Genomic DNA, 26,874 nt, shown 5'->3' on the forward strand with positions numbered 1-26,874 from the left:
AATCCAAATTGCTTCAAGATTCTGTAACTTTGTCTTCATTTCACTATCACTTACTCCAAGTTGCTGTTTTTCTTATTGCAATAGTCTGAAAATAATTCCACTCTTTTGCACACCCTATACCACCACACAATCCATTTTTCACATTCACCACTTTATCAGTTGTCTATAGCTACATTTATGCTGCTTAACACATAACCACAAATCCTGGTGGCTTAAAATATTAAATATTTATTTAGTTCAGAAATCTGTGGATTAATTAGGTGATTTGGGGGCTCACCTGAGGAGTTCTGCTGATGTGAGGAGGTCTTATCAGGATTCATTCACTAGTTGCAAACCAGCTCTGCTACTTTGCTGATCTTGGTTGGGCTCTCCCAAGAGTTTGGCTGGTGGCCACATGAACTGGATGGGCTTCAGTAGAGGTGACTGTTCTGCTCCATGTTTCCTCGGTCAGCAGGCTAGTCCATGCATGTTCTCATGGCGGAGGAAAAGAAAGTAGCAACAAGCAAGTGCTTTTGCACGTCTCTATATGGGTCCAGCTTGCTACTGTCCTGTTGGCCAAAGCAAACCACATGGCAAGCTGAGTCATTACAGTAAGGCAATAGGAAAAGGGCATGGATTTAGGGAGGTTTTATAGATTGTGGTTATTAATGCAATCAGTCTACTACAAAAACCTCAATCCTTAATATGTGCTAATATGGTCTCTGGCTCATAGTCCCACCTCCTGCAGTTCTCTTCCCCTAGATGTCTGGATATCACTTCCTTTTCCCCATCCATTTATCTTAGATAATTCCTATTTATCCTTTATCTCAGTTTAAATATTAATTTGTGCAGGAAAACTTCTCAGACCTCTTTAGACTAGGTCAGAATCTTTTGTCATAACCCCTCATAAAACCATGTTCTTGTCACTGAGAACTTGACTTGGGTTGAATTATTAGTGCAATTATTTAATTACTTTCTGTGTCCCCATTACACTGAAACCCCTCTAAAAACAAAAGCTTTGACATCTCTCATGAAGCACCTAGTATCAAGTATTGTGCTTGGCACATAATAAATGTTTAATAAGTATTTGTTGAATGATGTTACTTTTGCTGATTGAATTTTTCTGATTAGTGTTTCTTCCCTTTTCTTCAAAAAATCTTATCCATTTTGTAAGATTTGTTAAAATATACTTTTTGAAATGAGAAAACTAATATCTGTTATTCCATGTACCTAATACAATGACTATTTTTTTCTTTTTTTGCCTATTTTTTAGACATCCTTTTAGACTTTGTTTCTAAGTCTCTGGTCTCTCAGCAATGATACCTTTATTAAATAGCACAATTGAAAGGGAACATGAATAGGAAATTTGTTGTCATCCTCCAGGCCACACCTTCCCCATTTTATAGTCTTTGAAAAGGGAGCACTAATGTACAAAATTGGTCTTGTGAATTAGGGATATGCTACAATGTATTTCCCAAAGAGGTGTATGCTGTAGTCAATGGAACATTAGATCTAGAATCCGGAGATGTGGTGCAAGTGAGTCATAGGTCCCTCCATTGATTATTTTGTCTCTTTAGGCTTCAGTCTTACCCCCAACATTTAGAGAGGACATAAAATCAGATGAGGTCGAATATCCTCTACAACTTTAAAAAAAATTTTAACCAGTGTTTTGGTATGCACAAATCACATTTTTTTCTGTGTTCTTCCTTAAATGGTTGCATATTTCTTTGATTGAACTTATCTTACTATGTTGCTTAAATGCCTGGCTTCTACATTAGATTGTGATTCTTTTTAGCATAAGAACCATGCATTTTTCCTGGCACTTGGCACAATTAAGTGCTGAAAATTTTTTATTACTTCAGTGAAGACTTCCATACAATTCTCATTTGTACTTGTACATTTTAGGGCACATATTTTCAGAGAACTCCCTTGTGCAGAGGCTATTGCCTTAGGTATAAGTTAGATACATTGGAGACTCCACCTGGGAGCTGTTAGCTCTCATTCATTAGCCCTTCCTTGAACACGATAAAGTTATATTGAATAGGTGTCTTGACATGACAATTTGAGAAGTGAATGCAAATCTAAACTGAAAAAATATAGATGGCATTTTGCATTTAGAAATTTGCCTTTTGGAATCACACACATTGGAGAGGAGGCCCCTAAAATCAACTTTCATAATATTTAGCATATACTAAAGTGACATGGAAAATATTAATTTCAGATTGTGAGAGTTCCAATTATTGAATCCATCCACCAATAACTATACCAAAGTAATGTCAGAGAATCCCAAGGGTGTGCCAGTGAAAAAGGAGTTTATTATGGAAAAACTAATGGGCCGTTTTCCGTAGCTGCTCCTGCTGCTGCTGCTATGATGAGTAACACACACCAAGTGAAATATCCTCCTTACGTGTTTAACCACACTTTTTGCCCTAGGGAAATAGAATAAGCTTCATCTCTGTTTGGTTGCTTTGGGATATTATCTCTCCTTTTCTGTTTTTTCTATCACTTTTTATTTTTAATAAAAATATTTTATAGCATTCATTGCAAAAAACAATTCAATTGTATCTTTTTTTCATAAATAACTTATGTTAGAAATCAAGTTAAATGGCTTTCCTGTGACTTCCATCTTGTTATGATCCATAGGTCATTACAATTTTGCCTTGAGGGTGTTAGGCTAATGAATCCAATGCTTAACGTGGTAAGACAGCCAGTTCTAATGGTACAAGCTGAGTGTGCACTATTTTTTAACTTATCCAAAAAAAGGTGTTTGATAATGGTCAATCTTTGCTGCATGCAAGAAACCTTATGTTGGTTTGGAAATGTTTAAAGTTTTACATATGTTCTCCATTACCCATACTTTTATGTTAAGAAAATAATTTCTTCAGGAGGCATCTTAGCCTTGATTACTCCAGGATAATAAAGAGTTAAGAAATTTAAATCTCTTAGACCCTGAAAATAAAATCACAATAAGTGTTATTTTTCCAAACACATTGCACAATTCTTTGCAGGTGTGTGTGTGTGTGTGTGTGTGTGTGTGTGTGTGTGTGGTGGAGGAGAGATGTATGACATTGGAAAGCACTGCCATTTGTAATTCTACAGAGAATGAATTGGAACATGAAGTCTCTGCTGTCTTTGTTCCATTGTGCCTCCTTCATGGACTGACTGTTCCAGATCCTCAAAGAGTAATCAATGAGTCTACTTTAACATATTAGATTATGGACTCCGAGTCCCTCTTTGTAGAAGGAAAAAAATTACTTTTTAAAGAGCTGTGTTTTCTTTTGAGGAAAAGAAAGAATTCATCATTTCCACTTCCAATTTACTTCATCCTGACAACTCTAATTCCAGTCCTTGCCCCTGCAGGGTTAGCAGCTGATTAGACTAATACAACACATAAAACCCATAAAACTTATTACTGATTAATTTTTAACCTAGTCTCTAGTGGAGAACTTTGACAATTGTCCCAAATGCATTAGAACTCAAATATTTTTTTTCTAGAATATCATTCAAAATCAAGATTAATGTGCATGTTATTTGTAACTTATTATCTTTAAGAATTTTAATCTGTAGAAACTGTTTCACTCTCAGGTTTGGCCAATATAGGATGCAGGAGTCATTTGGCTTTGTGATATCGATTGCATATTTTTCCTACAGATTTTTCATGGTTGCTTCTGGGTTCAATTCCACAAAGGTTTTACTTATACTTTATTTCCTTGGCTTAATTCCCCTTTCTGTCTCCATGGATCAGAGTGTTTGACAGAACTGCAGAGGAGAGAAAGCTTTACTACCAGATTTTCCACTTGAACTAAAGATTAAGTCAAGTTCAAACTGAAAATTCCTTAATCAAAGTTGTCAGCTTACATATGGTTGCTAAGTTTAATGTAGGCAAGTGGATCTATATAAAATGTTGTAAAAAGCAAATTTAGGGTTTGGTTACATACCTGGAAAACACTTTGGATCACAGGTGATTCTCATTTCTTACATGGAAGTGAAAATAATAAATAATAAGAACAACTACCATTTATTGCATGCTAATGATAGTACCATTGTGCTGAGTGTTTTAATTCAAGGTGGAATTTGAGATAGTACAGTTATTTACATTTCATAGTAGTTCAAAGAGATGAAGTATCTTGTCCCAGATCATATAGGCTTTCAGTTAATGTGGTAATCAATGTCAGAACCACTTTTCTTTCCCTTCAATGCCTGCATTCCTAACCATTCTGCAATACTACTCATTCGGGTCATGATGATGCTTTCATCTAATGATAAATAATTTTGGAACTCAAGGATCTTCCAGAATCATAACTTTGTATGAATCTGTGATGAATCACCTCTGAGGGCTTCTCTGAATGTAGACTCTGCTAGCGTAGAGGATCCAACCAAGTTGCCTATCCATTATGGCAAGTGTATTTGGACAAGAACTGTTGTTAGTGTTCTCACTATTGAAATAACTTTGAAATTACTCTTCAGGATTCTTCCTGAGTAAAATATATGGGATAAAACTTAGAACTAGTCCTTCATAACCTTCATTTTCTGAACCCAACCCCGGGTAGATTCATGCCCTACCTGATCAGACAGCTTTTGCGATTTTTGTCTTCTAGGAGGACCATGTGCCTTAGTAACTGTGCCCTCCTGGGGTCCCAGGCCAATGTACAGAAGACAGAGCTCAATTAATACCATCATGGTAGTAAATTATGTAAGATCTCAATCCTGACATAATGTTTATAAAGATGAGTCCTTTGTCCACTTTTCAATATCTTCTTCAAAGCCTCCAAATTTACTTCTCTCTACCCACTTAAACAAGCCACACACAATAAATAGCAGTAGTCATTTTCAGGGTCAATGAAAACATTAAGCTTTCAAATGCATTGTCACTTATGCCTGAATAGCAATCTTAGGCCTTATCATCCTGTGGTGAGCACTACCCAGCCATGATTTTAAGAATTATCTCTAAGGAGAGGTATATGCATGCAATCCAGGGGGTATGTGAAATGATCCACTGAATAGTGGAAAGAAAATTTTAAGACTGCTTGTTATGAGGGTACAGCTAAAAGTTCACAGAAAAATGGAATTAAAAATATGCATCTCTCAATGCCCTTTTTGAAGGCCCCTTGTATGTTTGTCTATTTTTTCTCAACCATTAAAACTTGTATTTGGGTATATGTTTCATAAAATAAATGATATGAAAGTATAATGGTACATTTATGTTAAATATACATAAATACCCAAGTACTGGGCTCAAAATGTTTGTAGACTTCTGGTCTATAGCACTATAATTAGACTAAAGGAATTCTAGGTAGAAAGTATGTGTCTTCTTATTATGATACTACAAATTCATACATATTAATTCATCAATTACTCAAATTTACATAAATTCTATATTATAAAAAGAAGTCTAAGACTCTTGATTTTATATACTAATTTTCAATCAGGAAGTAAAAAACAAGACCTCTGAAGTTAAGGCCTCCAGCTTTCTTTTGAGACAGGGGAAAATGCAGAATGAGATTTTTCTATCTAAATGTTTTTAATTATGAAGAAAAGGGTGAAGAAATGTAACAGACTTGTTTTACCTTAGAACAGCATTTTTCAGCAGGTGCTCGTGAGTGTTATTAGATATTCTGGAAAAACAGAGGGCTTTTTTAGACAGGTTTCTTCACTAGAAGATTGCTTGGAGCTCTTAATGGGAACACCTAATATGCATTGTGAATCTCTAAGAGGCAGAAGATAATGTGCAACCAAAGTTCTTTGACCATGCTTCTCAAAAGTATCATGCTTTTGAAAAGCATTTTATGGGATTACCCTGCCATTGAATGCAGTTGGAAAATATTGTCCAAACTAAATTAAAGTTTTCTGCCCAGAATACAACACTCTACTCTTTAGAGTCCATGTCTGCTGGGGGTTGATTGAATTGTGTCCCCCAAAGTCCATATATCAGAAGCTTAATTCCCACTGTAACTGTTGAGGGTGGGAAATCCTATTATTGTAATTGAAAGGTGGGGCCTTGAAGAGGTGATTAGATTGTAGGACCATGCCATAGGTAATGGATTAGAAATGGTGGTCATGGGCGTGATTCTGAGGGCTTTAAAGAGAGAGCAAAGAAGGAGGCTACTCTCTGCTCTGGCATTTTGCAGGGTGATACCCTGCATCACTGTCTGCACCACCAAGACCCTCACTAGATGTGTTCCCTGGACCATGGACTTCCCAACCTCCAAAACTGTAAGCAATAAATTTTGTTTTCTTTATAATTCACTCAGTTCTGTGTATTTTGTTATAAGTAACAGGAATGGACTAATACAATCTCAGTTCAAGCTCATTTCACTTTAATTTAGACCTTAACAACAGTCTGGGTATTCTTTCTCTTTTCCTTCTACATCATTCCTCTTACATACATCAAATACATATTGAGATTTTTCCTGTTATGTAGGACTGTGCTGAACATAAGGAGAAAATTGTGAACCAACAAAAAATTTGCTGTAATGGAATACAATGCAATTAGAAAGACAGACATTATACATATAATTATTGACAATTGTTATAGGTGAGAAGGTAGAAATCGATGTGCTTAGTTTGGTGAGTTAGGGAAACAACCATGAGGTGATATTTCTGCTGAGATGTGAAGGATGAGTTGGAAATAGTCATTTCCTTCAGAGCAAGGGAGCTCCTGAAAAAAAGGAAACAGATGTGCAAATGCTCTGAGTTTGGGAGAGATTTGGTCATCATCTCCATCAGATAGGAGGAAGCTAGCATGTCTGGAATGGAGTGGATGAATAGAAAGAGGTGGCAGAGTCAAGTAGGAACTGGATTACATAGAACCTTGAAGGCTACATCAAGGGTTTGGATTTAATCAAGAGCAATAGAAATTTATGAAAATGTTTTAAGTGGGGAGTGCCAAAATCAGAGTTCAAGATGTTGTGTAGATGAAAAATTGAAGAAAGACGAAAAAGAGGCATTTTCATATTCGTCTAGATAAACCCCACAAGGATAAGGATATTTTCCCTTCACTGAGGTATTCCAAACACACATGGCAATGCGTGGTACCTGGAAGAAGCCCATGAACATTTGCTGAATAGAAGATTTAAGGTGTGCACCTAGTTAAAACCCTATTTCAGCCATTCAGGCAAAGGGTGCTGGTATATTGGACTTGAAGATTGTAACCAGTGACTTTTCAGTTAAAATTTGTTCCCTGTTTAAATTGCTTATTCCTTCAGTACATTTCCATAACTAACCTCTCATTCTGTTTCTTCCTATCTTCCTTTAAACTAACACCTCGGGCACAGAAGTAATGCTTGCATGCCTGAATTGTTGTTACAGGACTGCTGGAGTTAGCTTGGCTCAATAAAAACCGAGCTAAATTGGTTGAGCCTCCAGACCTCTCTCCTAAGCCTGCATGAATGCCTGATGGGTGACCTTATGACATTAGAGGGCTGAAAACCTCACCTCCAGATCCTGCTAATGCCACAATTTTCTGAACATGCAGAGGCATGCAGACAGCTTGAACCTGCACAGATCACTGAATAACTCCCTCAAACCCTTTCACAATCATGATCCCCCATGCTTCACATCACCCCTAATCACTTCCCCATAAATATATCTTCTTTTCCACTGCAGACAAGACAGATTCGAGATACATATCTTCCATTTTCTCACTTGGCAATCTGTGAGTAAACCTTTTTCTCTGCTGCAAAGACTGGTGCTTTGGTGTTTGACTTTCCATTACACATGGGTGAAAATCATCATTTGGCTCAGTAACAAGGTAACAGTTTAGACAGCCCTAGACATATGATAGAGATGCTTAGTTGGAGAATCAACAGGACTTCATGTAGTAGAGGTGAAGAGCCATTAGTTTGGAAAAATCTATTAAGGTTATTCTCAATGCAATTTTTGTGATTAACAATTAACTTGATCTTCCATTACTTTCTGAAATGTGAAGTGAATTTTACGTGAGACAATCTTTTGATAGAATATCAGAAATTAACCAGAAATTGACAGCGTACACATTTTGGAGGTGTGTGGAATTACTAGCAGGCATCACACATCATAGGCAGCTGTCGACTTTGCCTATGAACTTGAATGCCAGTGTTTAGTCACTTTCAATTCCTGGTTCATTAAAAGTGTGTAGTCACTTTACAATTCCTAGTTTATTTGAATTTTAAATGTGTTAAAATTAAAACAAACAACCATAGTATTTTATTTATTAATTTAAATCTATATAGTTTTGAAGAACCATCTAATTATTGCTCTTTATGCATATTTTTGTTACCTATAGAATTTACACAAAAAGTAAATAAAATTTAAAATGTTTCAAATAAAATGAGGAAATTGACTGTTATGGGTTGAATTGTCCACATTTATATGTTGAAGTACTAATCCCCAGTACCTACAGATGTGGCCTTATTTGGAAATAGGGCCTTTACAGAGGCACTCAAGTCAAAATGAAGTCATTAAAATGGGCCCTAATCCAATATAAGTGGCATCCTTGTAAAAAGAGGAAATATGTGTCTTGACAAGGAGAACAACACATGAACTTGAAGATGGCAATCTACAAACCGACGAGAGTGACCTGGATCTGATCAGTCCTACACAGCCTGAAGAAGGAACAAACTCTACCAACACCTTGATTTCAGACATTTAACTTTCAGAACTGTGAGTCATTAAATTTCAGACAGTTTGTAGGGGGCCCCAGCAAACTAATGCTGTCCTTATAATAGTAGCAACTTTGTTAAGATTCAAACTAGCAACTATTATTGTGTTCTTTATTCTGGTTTAATCTGGCAAATTTAGTAACACATGCTAGTTGCTACTGAGTACAGTGAATAGTTCTGTTGTTACAAAGATATACGAATTGTATTTTAAATATCTTAAAGTTGAAAAAATGTGCAAAGAAGGAATAGCAATCACAGTTTTAGTCGAGGCCTGTTTCTGCCTCTATGATTGTTGGAAATATAAAAAAGCAGGGAAAATATTATTTTATGTTGAGAAGCTCGTTGTTTCTTTGTGTGGTTGTTCAGAATAAATATCATTGGCAAGATCACCTGAGCATTATTTTGAGATGGTGTAAATGTCATATGAATTCTCAGTGTTTCCCTTTTTCTCAAGCAAGTGTTCTTCGTTTTAGTTATAAATATTTTCTTTCAAAAGAAGCCATTCTCTTGATTATGACAGAGACACCACTTTTAAATATATATTACAATTAATGGCTGAAATAGTGTAAAAGTTTAAATTTATTTCTTCATTTATTTATTTACTTTTTGGAATTGAAGGATATAAAAATTAAAATGCTCCTTGATTTACAATGAATGGGTTACTTCCCAATAAACCTTTTGTAAGTCAAAAAAATTGTAAGTCAAAAATGCATTTAATATTCCAATAAACTTATTGTAAGTTTGAAAAATTGTAAATCAAACCATAAGTTGGGGACTCTCCGTAAATATTAATACACAAGAATTTAAGAGTATCTTGAATTTAATGCTGTTAAATTTTTCGAAGTCTAATACCGTGAAGATTACATTTCTATTTATTCTCAATATTTTTTCTTAACAGAATGTTCACTATTTTGAATAGATTTTCAGATTCTCTATTAATGTTCAAAATGATTGTCAATGCAAATACTACCGAAGACTAGTCACAAAGTTTAAAGTTTCTTTAGCTTTAAAAAAATTAACATACTCTTTTCTCTAATCTCTTTTCTTAATTTTTCATAAACTAGAACCCAGATAATTTCTGTTATGCCAACACATATTTATAGATTGCCCAGATTAACAGTACATATGATGGAAATTGCAAACAAAATTGAAGATGTAACTCTAATTCTAGTAAACAGGAGATGTTTTATAGAATAAGTTGAACCTAAGTTCAAAAGGATGCATGCGTGTGTGTATGCGTGTGTTTGTGTGTGTGTGTGCATAGGCTGAAGAACAGCATGAGCCAAGGCACAAAGCTGTGGTGAATACATTTTAAGTGAAGATAAGTAGACTTGTCTAATTAGAACATAGATTTGATGTTGATGAGACGAATTACATTAGAATATGTGTGTGAGGAGAGATTACTGCAGGCCTGAACAGACAGTAATGAAGTTGTACTGAAACTGATGAATAATAGGGGGCTTACTTCAGAAGATCCAGAGGCTGGCAGTCTGGCTTCACATCCCAGCTTGACAATTTACTGCTCATTGCACTCCATGCTTTTACCATGCTTTATTTTTATAGTTTGCGTCACTCTATCACACACATTGTTATAAAAGCATTTTTAAAAATTGTTTAATTAAAGTGTTTAAGTTTTTAATGTTCTATCTCCCCAAACAAAATGCCCTACTTCCAGGATAAACCTTTATTTTGTTCACTATTACCTCCTTGGGCTTAGAACCATGCCTGAGGCATTATAAAAACTCAATTAAAATGTGTTGATTTGATGAATCAATCAGTGACTTTGAGCAGTTGTTTAATGTATCTCTAACTAACTTTTTGTATATGGATATGATGGTGATGATGATGATATTAACAAGAATTAATTATAATACCTACTACATAGTGATATTATGAGGCTTATACATAGATGAACCTTACAAATAATAAGTGCTCAAAAAATCTAGATATTGTTTTTCTTATTGCAAATTTTTGCATAGAAACCAACACACACACAAAATTCTGACAGGAGTCTTGTAGATTTGTTTTAGAATGTCTATTATTTACAATTTGTGCAATAAACAAGTGAGAAACCCAGAAGTATAATAAGAAGATAATTTTGGCCTTCAAGGAGCAAAAAAAAGTTATTTGAAATTAGACTAAAATATAAAAGCAGCAAACAAAAAAGAAAATGCATGAATTGTGAGATCCAGAACACAGCAAAGTGTTTGGAAAAAGAAAAATATCAGTGAGAGCAAGGTGAGAGAATCAGGGAAGGTTCGGGGAGGAGGAAGGCATTTGCACTTGGGATTGGCGAGTGGGCCAGATCTGGATCCATGAAGAAGAAAGGATCATTCCACGGGAAAGGATCAAGGCAAAGATAAGCACAAAGTTCAGTCCAAATGACTATGGTATGCCCACACAATGAGGGCAAAAGGGGTTGGGGGGATGATGAAAAATAAAAAAGATGGGCATTTGGGAGAGGAATATACCTGCATATGCAGGATAAGAAATCCTTCAGTAAATATGAATCTGAATGATGGCAAATCCTTCAGTAAATCAGAAGGACACTGAAAGTCAGGCAGAAGAGTTTGATTTTGATAAAAAAAGAAAAACATAGTGGCTAAAAAGCTTGATTGATTGATTGATTGATTGTACAATACAGTGTCATAAAGTCAACCAGTGGCATTGAAATTAAGTAAAAAAGAGCTTGGAGTAAGGAAAACTAGGTTGGAGATTCTTTTCATGTCCTCCCCTTCCTCTTTTTTTCCATCCTTTTTACTATCAGCATGTTCATTCTAAGATATAGATAAAATTATGCACTTTTCTGCTACCAACTCCCCCACCTTCAGAGTGAAATTCAAACTCCTTTGTAAGCCAGGTTCAACTTCTTTTCAGCCTCATCTCTTAATACCTCCTTCAAAACTAAACAAGTTTTATAAACCCTGTCCCCCACACAAGCACACCGACATCCTTGTCATTCCTTTAAATAAGTTATACATATTTAACAGCCTGGAATACCATTTCTCTTTCTATTATGCCTCATGTTACCTACAGCTCATCTTTCAAGACCCACCTCAAATGCTGCCTCTCTTATGAAGCCTTTTCTAGTAATGTTCCTTCCCCTTGCTTCTCTGGGCTCCCTCTTTTCTCCTTCCATGACAACTTACACATCTTGTACCTGTAGCACTAAATTTATCTCATTTCAATTTTGCATTTATATTTCTAATTCTTGGGTTAAAATGAAAGCCTAGCGCTGCAATGACGTATTGTAAGAAATTAATAAATGGTTGATGTCCGATATATAGAATTCATGATCAAGTGGAAGGCAAGTATACACAAGGCACTGGAAAAGCTTATATTTTGAGTTTTCCTTAACATATTAAAATATAATTTGTATTTCTTTCTTGTTTTATTTTAAAACTTTTCAAAAATTATTTTATTTCATTTTATTTTATCATTACACAATGTAAACATTTTTATTTGCCCTTTACCAAGTGAAAAAAATGGTATTGCTACATAAAGCAATAAGGTCATTATTAAATGAAAATGGTTTAGAGTAGAAGGTAAGCTTAGTATTAACTTATTAAAATGGATATGTCAGAAGATTACTTGAGAGAAAATATTCTGGTGTACTTGGAAATACAAAGATGGCTCCTGAGCTGGAGAGATATACACATTGGGGCAGGCATGTTTTTGGAGATGATAACTGAAAAGTGGAGACTAGGTGTGGACTCTGATTAGAATCTGGATGTTGTGGCATGAGAGGAACAGTGAAATCATTGGATCAGGAGACAGGGACCAAGAGAGTGACCAGAGAGGTGGGAGGACAATGAGGCTGGCATGGTGCAGAGGATCTGGGCAGGAACACATTCAAGGTAATCAACACTATCAAATGCCTCTGAGAAATCAAGAGAGATAAATCAGAATGGCATCATTGCGAACTCACAGAGAGATTTCAGAGGTTTGATTGGTATAGAGGATGTGGGACTTAGATAAGGGAAGTTGTTGAGCAAGAATTACAATTTTTATAAATGGGTTTCAGTCATGTCTACAACTCCAAAAGAGAGAAAAAGAGCATTGCTAATTTGAGTATCGTATCTGCAGCATTTTTTTTTTATTTTGGTATGATGTTACTGCATTCTAAAGGTTTAGCTCACAACTTCAAGTTGTTTTGGAAAAAGTAAAACATATCTGGTGTTTGCGAACTCCCAAAATGAGATTTTCATTCCCTCATCAGTCATGTCTGCAGACTTCAGAGTTAAGAAATCCCTTCATAAACCTTGCTTTCCTTGTGGCTAGTTCTACTCACAGGCACATTTTTCTATCTATAATCCATAGAAGAGTTAGACTTTGTGGGTGAATTTTGCAGAAATGTTGACAGTAGCATTTCCCAAAATATGTTTCATGGGACACTAGTGCCATAGTCTGTTAATAGGTGTTATATGAAAAAAAGTTACATCAGTTCAATGTGTTTTTGAAATGCAAGTTAAACCAAACTCACTTTCCTCACTGCAGTACTCCCCTGAACCTCAGCTTAGAGTAGCTGTTGTTCCTCAAACCATTTTGACCAAGATATCATTTTATCATGAAATTCACTTTGGGACATGCTGACTTTGATGTATTTTATCTCATATTTTCCAGCTCCTTTTTCCTCAAACTAAGTATTGCATTGAATTTATATGTTATATAATGTAGGACACAAAACTCACTCAGTAATAACAAGATGTATACGTGAATGAACTGCAAGCTTGCCTGCCTGCCTTCTTCAGAAGTAGGAACTCTAATTCCTGCTCAGAAGCTGACTCACCGTTTAAACTTCCCTTCGACCTCTTTAAACAGGACATCCACACAGTCTTGCAGTAAGTGTTGGTAGTCAGCTGTCTCATCATTACTTAGACGTCCTAAAGTTTCCAGAGTGAGGGGTTTCAGCTCTTGCTCAGTATAGAAGTTATGACATCGGCTCATTTCCTCAGGAACCTGTAAGGAACATGAGGGACCAAAAGCAGGTCAGGCCCACACCTGTGCTCATAATCAGTGCCCACCAGTGGAAGTGGCAGGGCTGAACAATGCACTGGGCCCTTCCTTCCTTCCATGTTTCCTCTAATTAGGAGACTGTTTTAATGGACTTTAAGTTTTTATTTAAAATAAAGAACTGGTACCAGTGAATTGGATTTTAATTATAGCTATATGTGGAAAAAATTGTAAAATAACTCTTGGGAAACTTGACTAGCAGAATCTGTAAGACTGGGCTGTGTAAATTCCCTCATTTCCAGTTTGCAAGCTCTAGTATCCTAGGGCTTTACATTTCTTTGAAAACATGCAAGGGTTTGAGGTACTGGCATGCATCAAATTCTTTATTAAAACGGGGATATTGAATATGCTTTTAACTTTAACATGAAGCATTGCTGTGATGGTCTCACAGCTATTTAATCTGATCTTGACTGCAGTGGATTCATGAGGAGGGCATATGTCCTTAGCAGAGACATGTAGGATAACTCTGCATTACATCACCACCACCCACCTTCATTTATGTTCTGGAAAAAGACAATCTCTTCCAAATGTTTCCAATTTTTATTCTGCTTCAGTCTCATAGGGACACTTCCCAGGAATGTTCTTATCTCACCCACCACAATTTTTCTGTCCCTCTACTTTGCTCCTCTGCCCTTCACTGAAGTTGTACAGTCAGCCCATCTCAGTCCAGATACATGTTTCCCATGTTGTACACCTCGCCCCCTCTCCTGCTCTTGTGGCAGTTTCCTCAGTGCTCAGAGGCTGTCACTTTGTTTCATATTGAACTAGCTTATGTTTTCCCTGTTTTTGATTTACAGTTTTTATCTACCTCGCAGTGCTTTTTCTGGGATTTGGTTGGCCCCTGACATTATCTATTTGAATAATTCAGGTGGTTTTTTATAAGGCCATTCCTTTTGTGAAACCTACCTTTCCAAATTCCAAGGTAACTTGACCACTTGGAATTTTGCATTCCTGTGGTCTGCAGTGCTTCTTGACAAGCAAGTGTGGCAGAAAGACATGGGAATGGAAATGCCTGGGCAGAGCTATGACTGTCTTCTCTGTGCTGTGAGGAAACTTTAACCACAGCTCATGCAACATGAAGACTTTATACTAAGTAAGTCCTGTGCCCCTTCCCTGCCCCTATTGTCTTTCCTAGAAACAGAAAGAAAGAACATCCCCTTCTGTAAATGGAAAACTCCTTCAGATGGAATTATTTAAACTAAAGTCAGAGGGTGACTGAAAATGCCTCTTCCACAAGCATAAAATATTCAGAGTGATTGAGATATAAAAGAGTCAGCTTTAAGTGTTTCATTAAAATCACTGCAAATACCATGCATAACAATTTACAAAGAATTCATGAAGCTGCTTGTCTAATAAATGAAGTTCATCTGTAGTACATGTCTTGGTGCAACGAAAGTGGTTCTAATCAAACTGGGGACAGATGAGTTCTGTAGATGTAGCTTATTTCATTAATTTACTACTATTTAGGGTTCACAGTCAACAGCCAATTGATATTATTTGTGACAATACTAAATAAAGTAAGTAAAGGAAAATAAGCTGCGTGATGTATTGCAGAGATAAATCAAAGCCCAACACGTGGGGAGAGGAAACCCTCCAGCAGAAAGCACTTAGCACACCTCATTTGATTCCCATTCGTCAGCCTCAGTGCCGGTGGCTCAAAAAGAATGCAAAGGTAAATGAACACCAAAATATGATTTACAGCCCTGGAAAACAGTCCTACCCAAATACATCAAGGTTCCACTTCATTTCAGGCATTGGTTTATTCGTAATACAGGGCTTTTACAATCAAGCTGTGCCATTGTAAACAAACCCCAACAAAACACACACCTGTGCTAAGAGATAGGCATGATACTGTGTGTGCATAGAGAACTAAAGAGGTTTAAAAATAACTGCAACTATTCAGTGGATTGGAAAAGGAAATGGGCAGCACATTTTAAAAGACCTTGCTGGTTTGAGCAATAATGTCATTGCAGTCTGCTTACAGTATTAGGACAGGAGAAGCTACATCCACTTTCAGAATATGTAGATTTAAAATGTGTAACCAGACTGTGTATATACACAGCTTTGTTAAAACTCCTGGAAAGACTACCATGAAGGTTCATTCTATATCTAAGATTTGAAGAAAAGAACTAGGATAGAGATAAAAGAACAAAGAGAGGGATAAGCAAGAGACAGTCAAATCTATTCAATGAGATCTATAAAATGATTTAACTGAATCTTCATTTTAGACTTAATAGATTATAACTGCCATCTTGCTACTGGAAAACTTTTCATCCAATGTAAACTAAAGATGATTAAGGATGAAACTGAAGAGTTTCTGCAATAAACATCTCTTTAGCTAAATATATGTGGTTGCATGTCATAAACATACTTCTGCGTTGATTTCTTTTTATTTAATAGACAAGAAAAACTCAATTGAAAATAAAGAAAGAAAGAAACCTTAAAATTGTAGGATTTTAGAACTGGAAGTAACTCCCTTATCATTCATTCAGAAGTCCAATTACCAAATTCCACAAAAAAGAAATTTTAGGGGTGAAAAAAACAAGTTAGCCAAGGTTGCACCGTAGATTAACAACAGAGCCACGTTGTAGGCTCCACATTCAGTGAATTCTGTTAGTCCACCCAGCTCAAGGACTACAAGTTCTTAGAAAAGTTGGAATCATCACATTCTACAAATTTATTGTGATGCGCACACAAAACAGATAATTGTTCCACCTTCTTACCTATCCCATGTGTGTGCATGGCTGTGTGCACACATATGAGTGTGTATCATGGACGTTTTTTATGTATGTGTATATCACAGATTTTTTCTTTTTTAGTTTTTCTTATAAAGTTATAGCTATATTTTATTTGGCTTTATTATATTCACACAATTTTTCCAAGAAGCATTTAGTGTGGTTTTCAACATGGAAGTGTCCTCCCTAAGATTATTTTAAGCATTATTGCACTTAAATGGCTTTTGTTTTTCCTTCCTTCTTAATTGTATTCTAAGAAAGACACACTGGACTGATTGGTTGTCTATTTAGTGACAAGTCTCCAAAGGCAATGTATGGTCTGTTTTCTTTAACAAGCTGCAAAGCAGCTACCTTGAGAAGCATTAAAAGACCATACAAAATGTTTTATATATAACAACTTTCCTGGGAGATAATGTAACTTTTTTTTTTTTTTTCAGTATTTGCACTGCAGATAATGCTTATATTATTGAAAGTTAATATTTTATCCCTAGTTGCAGAGGTATTAGGAATTACCAAACCTATACCACCATGCTGCCTGAAGTTAAGATTATACATTGCTGAGGTTTAAATAGGTGTTTGCCTAAGAGCAGCATTCTCCATAGAAAACAAGTTTTCAGAAGGAAAGCAGAAACAGTTGGGTTTTCATTCTATTACCATTGAAATTGCACTTCTTTTTGTTAATGATTGAATAAATCAGAATTTCAGTGGTGTATTCTCAGCATTTTCTCCTATTTATTCCATCTGTTATGGGAAAGCACCAGCATCTTGAAAAATAACCCACTTTATAGTCAAAAAGTATAGTCTGCAAATATGAGCTGTTTCTTGTGGGATAAAAATAACCATAAAACAAACAAGCTCTCCTTGAATATTTGTGTCCCTGGTTGGAGAGCTCTTCCACATCCTTGAAGGGCTTTGGCTATAAAACACCCTGAAAAACAATTTCTCACAGTCCTAGCTCATATGTAGGAAGCTGCTTCTTTCATTCTGATTAGCTTGACTACAGGTTTGCCTGGGGATTAAATAAACTAGCTCACTTTCAAAACCCTTTCCAGGGAGAAAAGGTCTCTCCTGCCTTTTTGTCCCTTTCAGTACCAGCCCTTGATATCTGGGGGAGGGGAGGTGGGGGACAATGGGGAGATTATTTGGCCAGAACTGAACACAAAAATAAAACCTCAAAGAACATGAAGATTTCCTTTGGCACTGCTGGGAAATAAGATTCTAGTCCACCCCTCCTTGGTTCGTGTTTTCCCTACCTGTTACAAGTCATTTACTTTTATAATGCCTTTAATGAAAGTGACCTATAGAAAGGGTTTCTATCTGGACTGCAGTAAACTAAGGAAAGAAAAAGGAGCTTGGAATTATGCGGTTTAGGTAACCAACAAGGAAATAAGAGGAATAAGTTTTCATGAAAGTTATTTTTAAAAAATCAATTCTAAGCAAAATAAAATAATGCATGAGAGGAAAAACGTCTAGTTGAGCACTCTCTCCAACAAATATGCTTTCAACCTCCAGCCACATGCAAGCTTCACTTCTATCTTGGTTTTTTCAGTGTTCAAATGCTACCATTGCTATAAATATCTGTACCTCAGACTTTACATTTCAGTAACAGTATATTCCATTGGCCTATGTTAAATATTCTCTGCAAATTTACAATTATTTCATGTTAGTATTTTCAATGACAGAGAGGCTGCCTTAACAAATTCTTCTCTTACATTTATCTGATACTAAAGTGTGAGGGGGATTTCTAAGTACGCCTTCCAAACATGTTTGTAGATGATTTCACTGTTTAGCAAGGGAATGGAATTAACCATCACTTGGGAAAATTCTGAGGTCAAGCTGTGAAATTGAACAAAATTTTCATTGGCAAAAATTGAGTTTGGAAAAGTTGTGTTTCCCCTTTGGTAACAGGGATTCGAGGTACATAGGAAGCAGGATTGGAGAGAGTAAGCTTCCATTATTCTTCCCTGTGTAATCGTTCGGCAGCAAGGAAAAGAAAGGAGAGGAATGCCAGCTGCAGTGCTCAAAGCAAAATCTTTATGAGAGTGAGTGATAGAACCAAGAGAAGCAAACCAGGTGTCCACCTCTTGGTCTTAACACACAACATTTGTATACACAACAGAAAAGGAAAGACAAGCCTAGGAAGGACAGATCGTTGGAGAACATGGAGAAAGAAAGTAGAGTACAGAAGAGGCTGTGGAGCCTCATGGTGTGTTCCACAGGTCAGATTTTCATAAAGAAAAGAGTATAATTGGCTATTTCCTAAAGTTACCTAAGCCCAGCCCAAAGGATACATTTTTGGGAGGACAACAATAGCTTAAGTTTCTACAGTATTTTGTATTATCTTGTTTGATCTCATCTGATCCATACAACAAATCTGTGAGATAGATTACAATTACTCAAGAAGAACTTAATGCTGGAGAGTTTAAATCATTTCCCTATGGGCCAGAATTACGCTGGCAGTCTGTCACTATAATTATTTTTTATATCACTGATCAAAAAAGATTTACACTAAAAAGTAAAATTTCACAGCCCCATCATCCTCAGAATAAATATAAAAGAATTATCTAGCTTGCAATGAAGAAAACATCTTTCATAAGAATCAATATTGTATATAGAAATGTAGATATATAATATCTAATATATAGAAAATTAGGGTAAGTGCTCTTTCTAGCAATCCCACTCTTAGGGTCAGTTCAGTCCATCCTTGTTATATAAATATATAGTAATTTTCATGTCCCACTGCTGAAACATATTATCCACGACTATTCTTTCACTCCTGGGTCCTGACATTACATTGTAGATTTTACTCTTGTATCAGAGAGAAAATCAACAATACCACCATCATTACCATGAAAAACATTTAGTAAGGCCTCAATCTGTACACCTGTTTTTGTTTTGCAAAGTGAGTTACCAGACGTGGTTCCTGTCCACTGGGATCTTCAAGACAAAGGAAAGCGAGGGAAAGGACATACAGTTAACTAAACAAGCAATGAGACTTGTACATAGGCACATATGTGCTAGCTCCTATTTGCATACGGAAATGTTGACTTTGTAGATTCAAGTTAATGATGTTTTGCTTTTGTCAATCCATTATGAGTTGTCAGCTATTAAATTCTGGCCCCAAGTGGTATCTCGGCACAGTGACTTGCCGATCCTGTTGTTCTATTGTACAGGTTAAGATCCCAATGTTCCCAGAGAGCCTTAGGGAACTTCTAGCTTATAAAGACTGTGCCATCAGGGTCACTGATGTTTTAAGAAACAGCTTAGCCAAACATCAATTTTTTTTTTTCTTAAATTTTTAAAAAGTTAGTTCGGCAATTAGTAAACCACATCATCTGCTGGCCTTTTCTTGTAGAGTAGAAAGAGACTTTGTAAATTGAAAATGAAGCTTAGAACAATTTCTATTTTGAACTCTGATAGAAGACTTGAGACAAAACATAGCTTCCTTACTTTTCTGTCTTTGGTACTATGAGAAACCTTAGTCTTATCTTAGAAATTCTCAAGTCATAAGAAAAATATGCTATGTTTCATGGTAACATTTGAAGCATAAATATAAAATGAAAGTAAGAAAACAAGAAGAATGTCAATTTTCAACTTCACAGTAGTTAAAATTTTTTTATATGGTATTTATGCAAGAAAATGGACTTGGTAACGTGGAGTATACGAACATTTATAAAGCAAATGTATTTCACAGGGCCTAGCCTCGAAAGCCCTGTAGTTTCAGGTGTAACCTAACCTTTTAAAATTACATATAGAAATGTTAAGTTTGCAAAAGACAGGAAACTTTCCCCAGGCTAAAGTTTCTGATGTAGATATAGAATTGTAACACAGCAAAGTTGCTGGCTCAAAGACAGATGCCCTTGAGAGCAGGTTAACCTACTGATTGATATGTTAAAAAAAAAAAAAAGTTGCTTTTTTATGATGTAAAAATACTGAGGAAACTGCTGTAGGAAAAGACAGCATTTGCTAAGAACAAATTTTTGTTGGTGGATTGACTTAACCTTTTACAAATTGCATTATGGAATGTCGCTTTGCTTATTTCAATGAAGTTGCTAGTTTTCCATTTGTTAGCCGTAATTCTGCTCATATCCTTGTGTTTTTGATGGTTAAATCAACTGAATTTCTTGTAAAACTTCTTTGTCTTTACAATAAAAAGGAGAGGCTAACTTTGGATGGGGCTGACACATTCAGTTTTGCCCCTCCTGATGGGGAAATTACTGAAGTGCAGTCTGTCCGGGCCTCAATGCATGCATAGTGCTTGAGTAATTGCATAATTCTTTTTGTTTGTCTCTGTTAAACAGGGAAAAGAAGTGTAACAAGGTGCTACACATACATAATCTCATTTAATATACATAATTGTTGCATGAGATAGAAGGTATTTTACCACATCCCCCCTTGTACTGATGAGAAAATTTTACATGAGTTGACCTAGGCCACACAAGGAGTAAGAAATAAAGACAATATTCAACTCACAATTTATCTGACTCCAAAGCCCGTACATTTAATCCCTACCAATCCATCCATTCTATAAATAATTCTAAAAGGATGCATCTCTAAAAATTTTTTGAAAGTGTCTTATTTCCCTTGTCTTTAACTTCCTTCCCTCTGTGAATAGTGAGTACTTTAAGTGCAGAATGCACCATCAACCTCTCCCTCCCACTTCATGTCCTCTCAGTCTCCTCTTCTCTTCAGTCTCCACTGCACTGGATAGTCCTGCGTAGGTTCTGACCAGACTCCCAAGAGTGAATCTGACAGTGTCCTTCCTAGGTCCCACAAGGCATCTCTGATTCTGCAGCATGCTACCCCAGTGTCAGTCACACATGTGCAACTTGCTAGTGTGGGGAAGTTCAAGTCTATGAGGTCACACTTGACAACTGAAAAGCAGGAGCCAATGGATAAAATCACTTTTATCTTCCACGTGAACAATTCTGAGACACATTTTATAAGTCTCCTTAGAAAGTCTGCCAGGATGGAACACTATTTGCCTCTGGTGGTGGCTGATGCATTAATCCTTGGTTGTCTTTCCCTCCTTGTTTGTTTCATTCCACTGTCTCTCACTCCTGCCCCTTGGGTTCATGTCTCCGATAAATAATCTACATGCAGGCTCTTTTCCCACATTCTGCATTCAAGGTACATCAAGCTGAGATACAGGTATTGGGTTTTATTTTTTATTATATGCCTATCTCCTAGTAATAGATCTGACAGATAATATATACAATCAATGATGATAGAACTGAATTTTTTTTTTTTTTTTGTATTTTTCCATTGCCTAATATGAGCTTGGGTTAAAGGGAGTTAAGAAATTTTTATTTTTTTCACAGTTAAGAAACTATAATGATGCTTGGTTGTTGCCATGGATGTGTTGCCTTGGAGGCAAGGGAATTGGATGGGGTCGAATCCATTTTGGTCATTTCTAGGGGTGTTAAATGGGCACACACATCCAGAGAAAGTAACTTCTAATTTCCTTTATGCTAAGATCAATGTAACCAGCACTATTGTTTTTTAATTGTAAAAGCCATATTCCTATTACTGAAATTTGTAATATAATTTCTATCACTCATTTCTTTTTTCCCCTAGAACAAAGTGAGTGCTGCCGTAAATTCCTTGCTTTTTCTGTTATAATTATTTTTAAGCAACTGGATAGCTTCTGTTTTAAATTGAAATAAGCCCAGATTATTGGTCCATATCCAATTTGACATCAGATCGATATCAGTCTTTAAAAATAGAATCATAATTAGGATTAATTAAAACAATTTAAGAAGATCTTGTAAGAGAAGTCAAACGCTGAAAAGCTGTTGAAATTGAACCTTTTTCTCTGTTACTTCCTGATCAATGTTTCAATGCCTGTGGGCTTTCTGGCAATAAAGTGTTCTGGTGTCAAGGATTACAACTGGTCTTCCTTCAAGAGCAATAAATCCACTTAAAAATATGTAAATGTGTTTCACTTACCACTGACCCGGAGGTGAAAAGTTCTATATCAAATTACTAACAGCCAGAGATACCCATTCTCATATTCTGATTCTAATTACAAAGAGCTGAGAAACAAGCTATGTAGGAATGTTCATTTACATTGCAGTGAAAAAGTGAGGAAGATTCAGTAAGTGTTACTTGCTACACAAAGCTGCAACTACAGGAAAACAAGACAGGAGACTTCGTTCCTTGTTCCTTCCATATCGTATGTACTTTTCTGGATTTATTCCTCTTTTTTTATTTTCACCACTATCATCTAAGAACTTATCACTTTATGGCAATTCTTTGTAAAAGCTTTCTAATTGGATTCCCTGAAACTCGAAGATTCCTTCATAGGTCTTTGCGTAGTTAGAGTAAGCATCCTAAACTTTGTGCATATGGCACTCCCATGTCCCCAGATTGGCAGTGACTTACAATTGCCTAGAGTAGATAATTCAGATTTTCTTATCTGAGCATTCTGGTTACCTTACAAACTTATATCTCAAAACTAATATGGCTTCTAGGAGCAGAAAGTACAAGTTCTTTACTAACAATAAAATGCCTTCTAAGTGCATTGTGGCATAATGGTCAATCTCATTTCATTTATTTTCCTGTCTACCAGGGACACTATGAGACCAGAGAATATCTTTTCTGCTGTGTTTTTTACATAAACTGGGCACTCCAACAATCTTTTATTCATGGAATGGGAATTATATCTCTGGGTATTGCTTACATGCTGCCCGCATATCTCGCTTTTCATACACAATGGGTTTGATGGATAAACTAACATATTTCATATATGGTTACTCTGAAAAACTACAGTAACTAGAGAAATATGGACAAAGTAAGGACTTAATCTCTCTGACTCAAAGCCACGCATATGGTGGTGCAGGTGGTACACTGCAAAACTCTAGGAGCCTCAGGCACAGTGTAGTCAATGTGAATGATGCCCCCGGTCCCCACGGGACAACACTTGCCAGGGCAACACTTGCCAAGTTCTTTTTGGCAGCCCTGCTGACCTTTACTAACCTTGTAGATTTGGACAAGTTCCTTAACCTGCTAACTTATAAATAGGGGATAGTGTGTTTCCTTAAAGGATTGTTGAGGATAAAATTATATTCCTTCCTTGCACTGTTTACAATTAGGAATTGGGTTAGTGTCTATCTTCTCCACTGGAGTATATACCCTTCACAAATGTAGGGAATTTGTTTTTGCTTATCACAATAGTATATTTTTTCATTAGGTGCCAGCTCTCAAAAAATATTCATTAAGGAATGAATAAATGACTATGTCAATGAAGTCATACGATGTGCCTGGCACATAACTGTAGCTAAATAAATGTTGGTGACTTCTCATCTCCCTTCTACTGTTTATTAAACATTAAAAAGTGTCTAGGGAGATATCAACAACATTAAAAAAGTTTACCACTTTTAAAAACCTATCTACATGCTTCTTTAGAGTTCTAAGAAAAGAGGAATACTGGATTAAATATCTGTATGATCAAAACAAGAACTGCTAGGCCTTCAAAGCATTGTCTTTGTCTTTGGAATTGATTAGATCCAATTTGGGGACCATACTCTTAACAGCATTGAGTGAGCAAGTTTGGATTCCATTGCAATTAATAACACCTGTAGCCATTACCTACCTCACAGGTTGCTGTAAGGATAAATATAACGTTTTGCCACTGTGGCAGAGGTTTCCAAACTGTGGCCCCCTAGAAGTGTGAGGATTCATGAGCTGAGTCAAAATATTGTGAAAGGACGAGTCGACACCAGTTGACGATCCACCGGAGAGAGCTTGTTTATTAGGCAGCACACACACACATATATAGGGCTTCAAGGGAAAGCTGATTGGTTTAAAATACAATCCCTATTTAGCATACCGGATGGGGCTTCGGGGGGAGCTGATTGGCCTGTGATTCGCGCTGGCAGGAAGGAGAATGCGGAAGAGAAGGGCAACCAGCGCCATGATGGGGTGCGGCCGAGAAGGGCTTATGTGATCAGCGTGTGATCCCTTGGGGCATTTGGGTTCTTACATTCCTCCCTTTTTCTTGTTGTAGGAAAGGGGACGTTGAAGTCATTGAGCTACTTCCTGCTGAACTGGGGCATTATGGGGGGGGCAAAGGGAGGAAGGTACATAAATACCCATTATGAAACCCCAAAGGAGGGTGGAGAAACAAGTAATTTCAAAAGGGGAGAAGTCCATAAACGTTCCTTGAAGCCACAAGTCGCACATGCACTGTTTCCATTGTTTGTAGTTGGAGACTGGAGGGGGCAACCAGGCGTCGGTGGTGAGGGCGTGTAGGAATGCGTTTCCTCTGTAAGGTGGTGTCTCTTCAGCATCGGCTGAGGCACTCATGAGATGAGGCGGGGGGTTCATCGGTATCTAGGAGCTGGTAGTTTCTAAGTAAAAGCTGGTTAAAGGCCTGATTAGAAATTTTTCCCACTTGGGCTTGAAGAATGATGCAGGGCAAGAAAAGGCAGGTTATGAGGAATAACAGCATTCTTCTCCAAGGAAGATGCAAGTACCTCCTTTTTCTGCCGTGAGGGGGTCTAGTGCTCTATGGTTTTGGAGGGTGACCTGAGCTAAAGAGGTGATTTGTCTCTGTAGAGAGGAAAGAGATTCGGCAGTGGAGGTCAGAGCCCCTTCAAGTTTAGTATTGATGTCTTTGACCGCCCATAAACTGTGTCCTAAGGCTCCTCCCGACAGGCTGGCTCCGACAGCTGATGTTGTTAGGGAAATACCGACCATGATTGGGAGGAAGGCGGCCCCTTTTTGTTTTGAGGGTGGATGAAGAAGATAGAACAGTTCTGAATTGGAGTACAGAGTGAGTTGAGGGACGATGGTGACAAGAAGGCATGGGACAGTAAGATTAGACTGGATGGAGGTAAAGAGGGTTCCATTGCACCAGAAGAAAGAGCCTGGTGGGGCGAAGGTGTGGTTAAAATGGTTGAGGCGGTTGAGGCTGAGAGGGTGTCTGTGAACCCTGGGGGCCGTAAGGAAGAATGGGAAGTTGGTTTTGTGTCTGTCGGTGCCGTGCCGCAGTGCGTGTGGCGAGGTCAGCCTTACAATTCCCGTGAATGATTGGGGAATTGTCCCTCTGGTGGGCTCTGCAATGAATGACTCCTAATTTACAAGGAAAATGGGATGCCTCAATTAATGTGGAGATTAAAGCTGGGTTGGTGATTGTGTTACCCTTGGTGTTAAGCAGACCGTGTTCCTTCCATATGGCGGCATGAGAGAGAAGTATATGAAAGAAATATTTGGAGTCCGTGTATAAGTTAAGAGTTCTTCCTTCAGCTAGAACGCAGGCTCGCGTGGCGGCGATAAGTTCAGCCTGCTGGTTGGTAGAACCCTTGGGTAAAGGTTGGGCCTCTATAACCAAATCAAGGGAGACAATGGCATACCCTGTGTAATGAGTGTTTCCTTCCTTGAATGAGGACCCATCTGTGAACCATGTGAGATCAGCATGAGATAGGGGCCCCTCTGAGATAGAAGAGCAGTAAGGTATAAAATTTTGAAGGCTTTCTACGCAGCTGTGCAAAGGGGTGTTGGGGGAATCTGGTATAGGCAGTAGGGTGGCCAGATTTAGGGGTGGGCAGGTAGTGAAGGATAGGGCAGGATTTTCCAGAAACGAGGATAGGAGGGTTAGGATTCTGGAAGGTGGGAGGGATTGGAGAGCCTTATAGGTAAGGAGGTCTTTGAGGTGATGTGGTGAGAGAATGGTGAGAGGTGCCCCAAATGTTAATTTGGATGCCTCCTTATGCAGTAACTGCCCCGCTGCTAGGGCTCTTAGACAGGGTGCCCAGCCTCACACAGGGGGGTCCAACTGTTTTGATAGGGGGCAAAGGAGGGGCCATAATTCTGTGCTAGGACACCTAGAGCTTGTCCTGTATTTTCATGAACATAGAGGAAAAAGGGTTTAGTTAGATCAGGGAGATGTAGTGCAGGGGCTGTTAGAAAGGCCTGCCGAAGCTTGAGAAAAGGTGCTGAGGTGAGGAGAGTAAAGGTTCTTCAGGAGGACCCTTACTCATATTATAGAGAGGTCAGGCTAGCAAAGAGAAATTGGGGATCCATGCTCTGAAATATCTGGCTAGACCCAGGAAAGATAGGATCTCTGTTTTGGTTTGGGGATGGGCAGGTCAGTAAGAAACTGTTTCCTGTTCAGGGTGATTTCCTTCTTTCCTGGGGAGAGGAGAAAACCAAGGTAGGTTACAGACGGTAAGGAGATTTGGGCCTTGGCGGGGGACACTCGATATCCCCTACCCGCTAGGAAGTTAAGCAAATGGGCAGTGTCAGCTTGGGATTGTTCCTATGAAGGACTGCATAGAAGGAGATCGTCCACATGTTGTAATAAGGCAGACTCTGGATGGTTTAAGTGAAAAGATTTGAGGTCCTGTGCTAGGGTCTGCCCGAAAATATGAGGGCTATCCCGAAATACCTGTGGCAGGACAATCCAAGTGAGTTGTTTGGAGTGACGGGAGTGGGGGGTCAGTCCATGTGAAGGCAAAAATGTCCTGAGTATCGGTTTCCAGGGGTATGGAAAAGAAGGCATCCTT

The sequence above is a fragment of the Cynocephalus volans genome, chromosome 8, assembly GCF_027409185.1.
Source record: "Cynocephalus volans isolate mCynVol1 chromosome 8, mCynVol1.pri, whole genome shotgun sequence".
Taxonomy (NCBI): domain Eukaryota; kingdom Metazoa; phylum Chordata; class Mammalia; order Dermoptera; family Cynocephalidae; genus Cynocephalus; species Cynocephalus volans.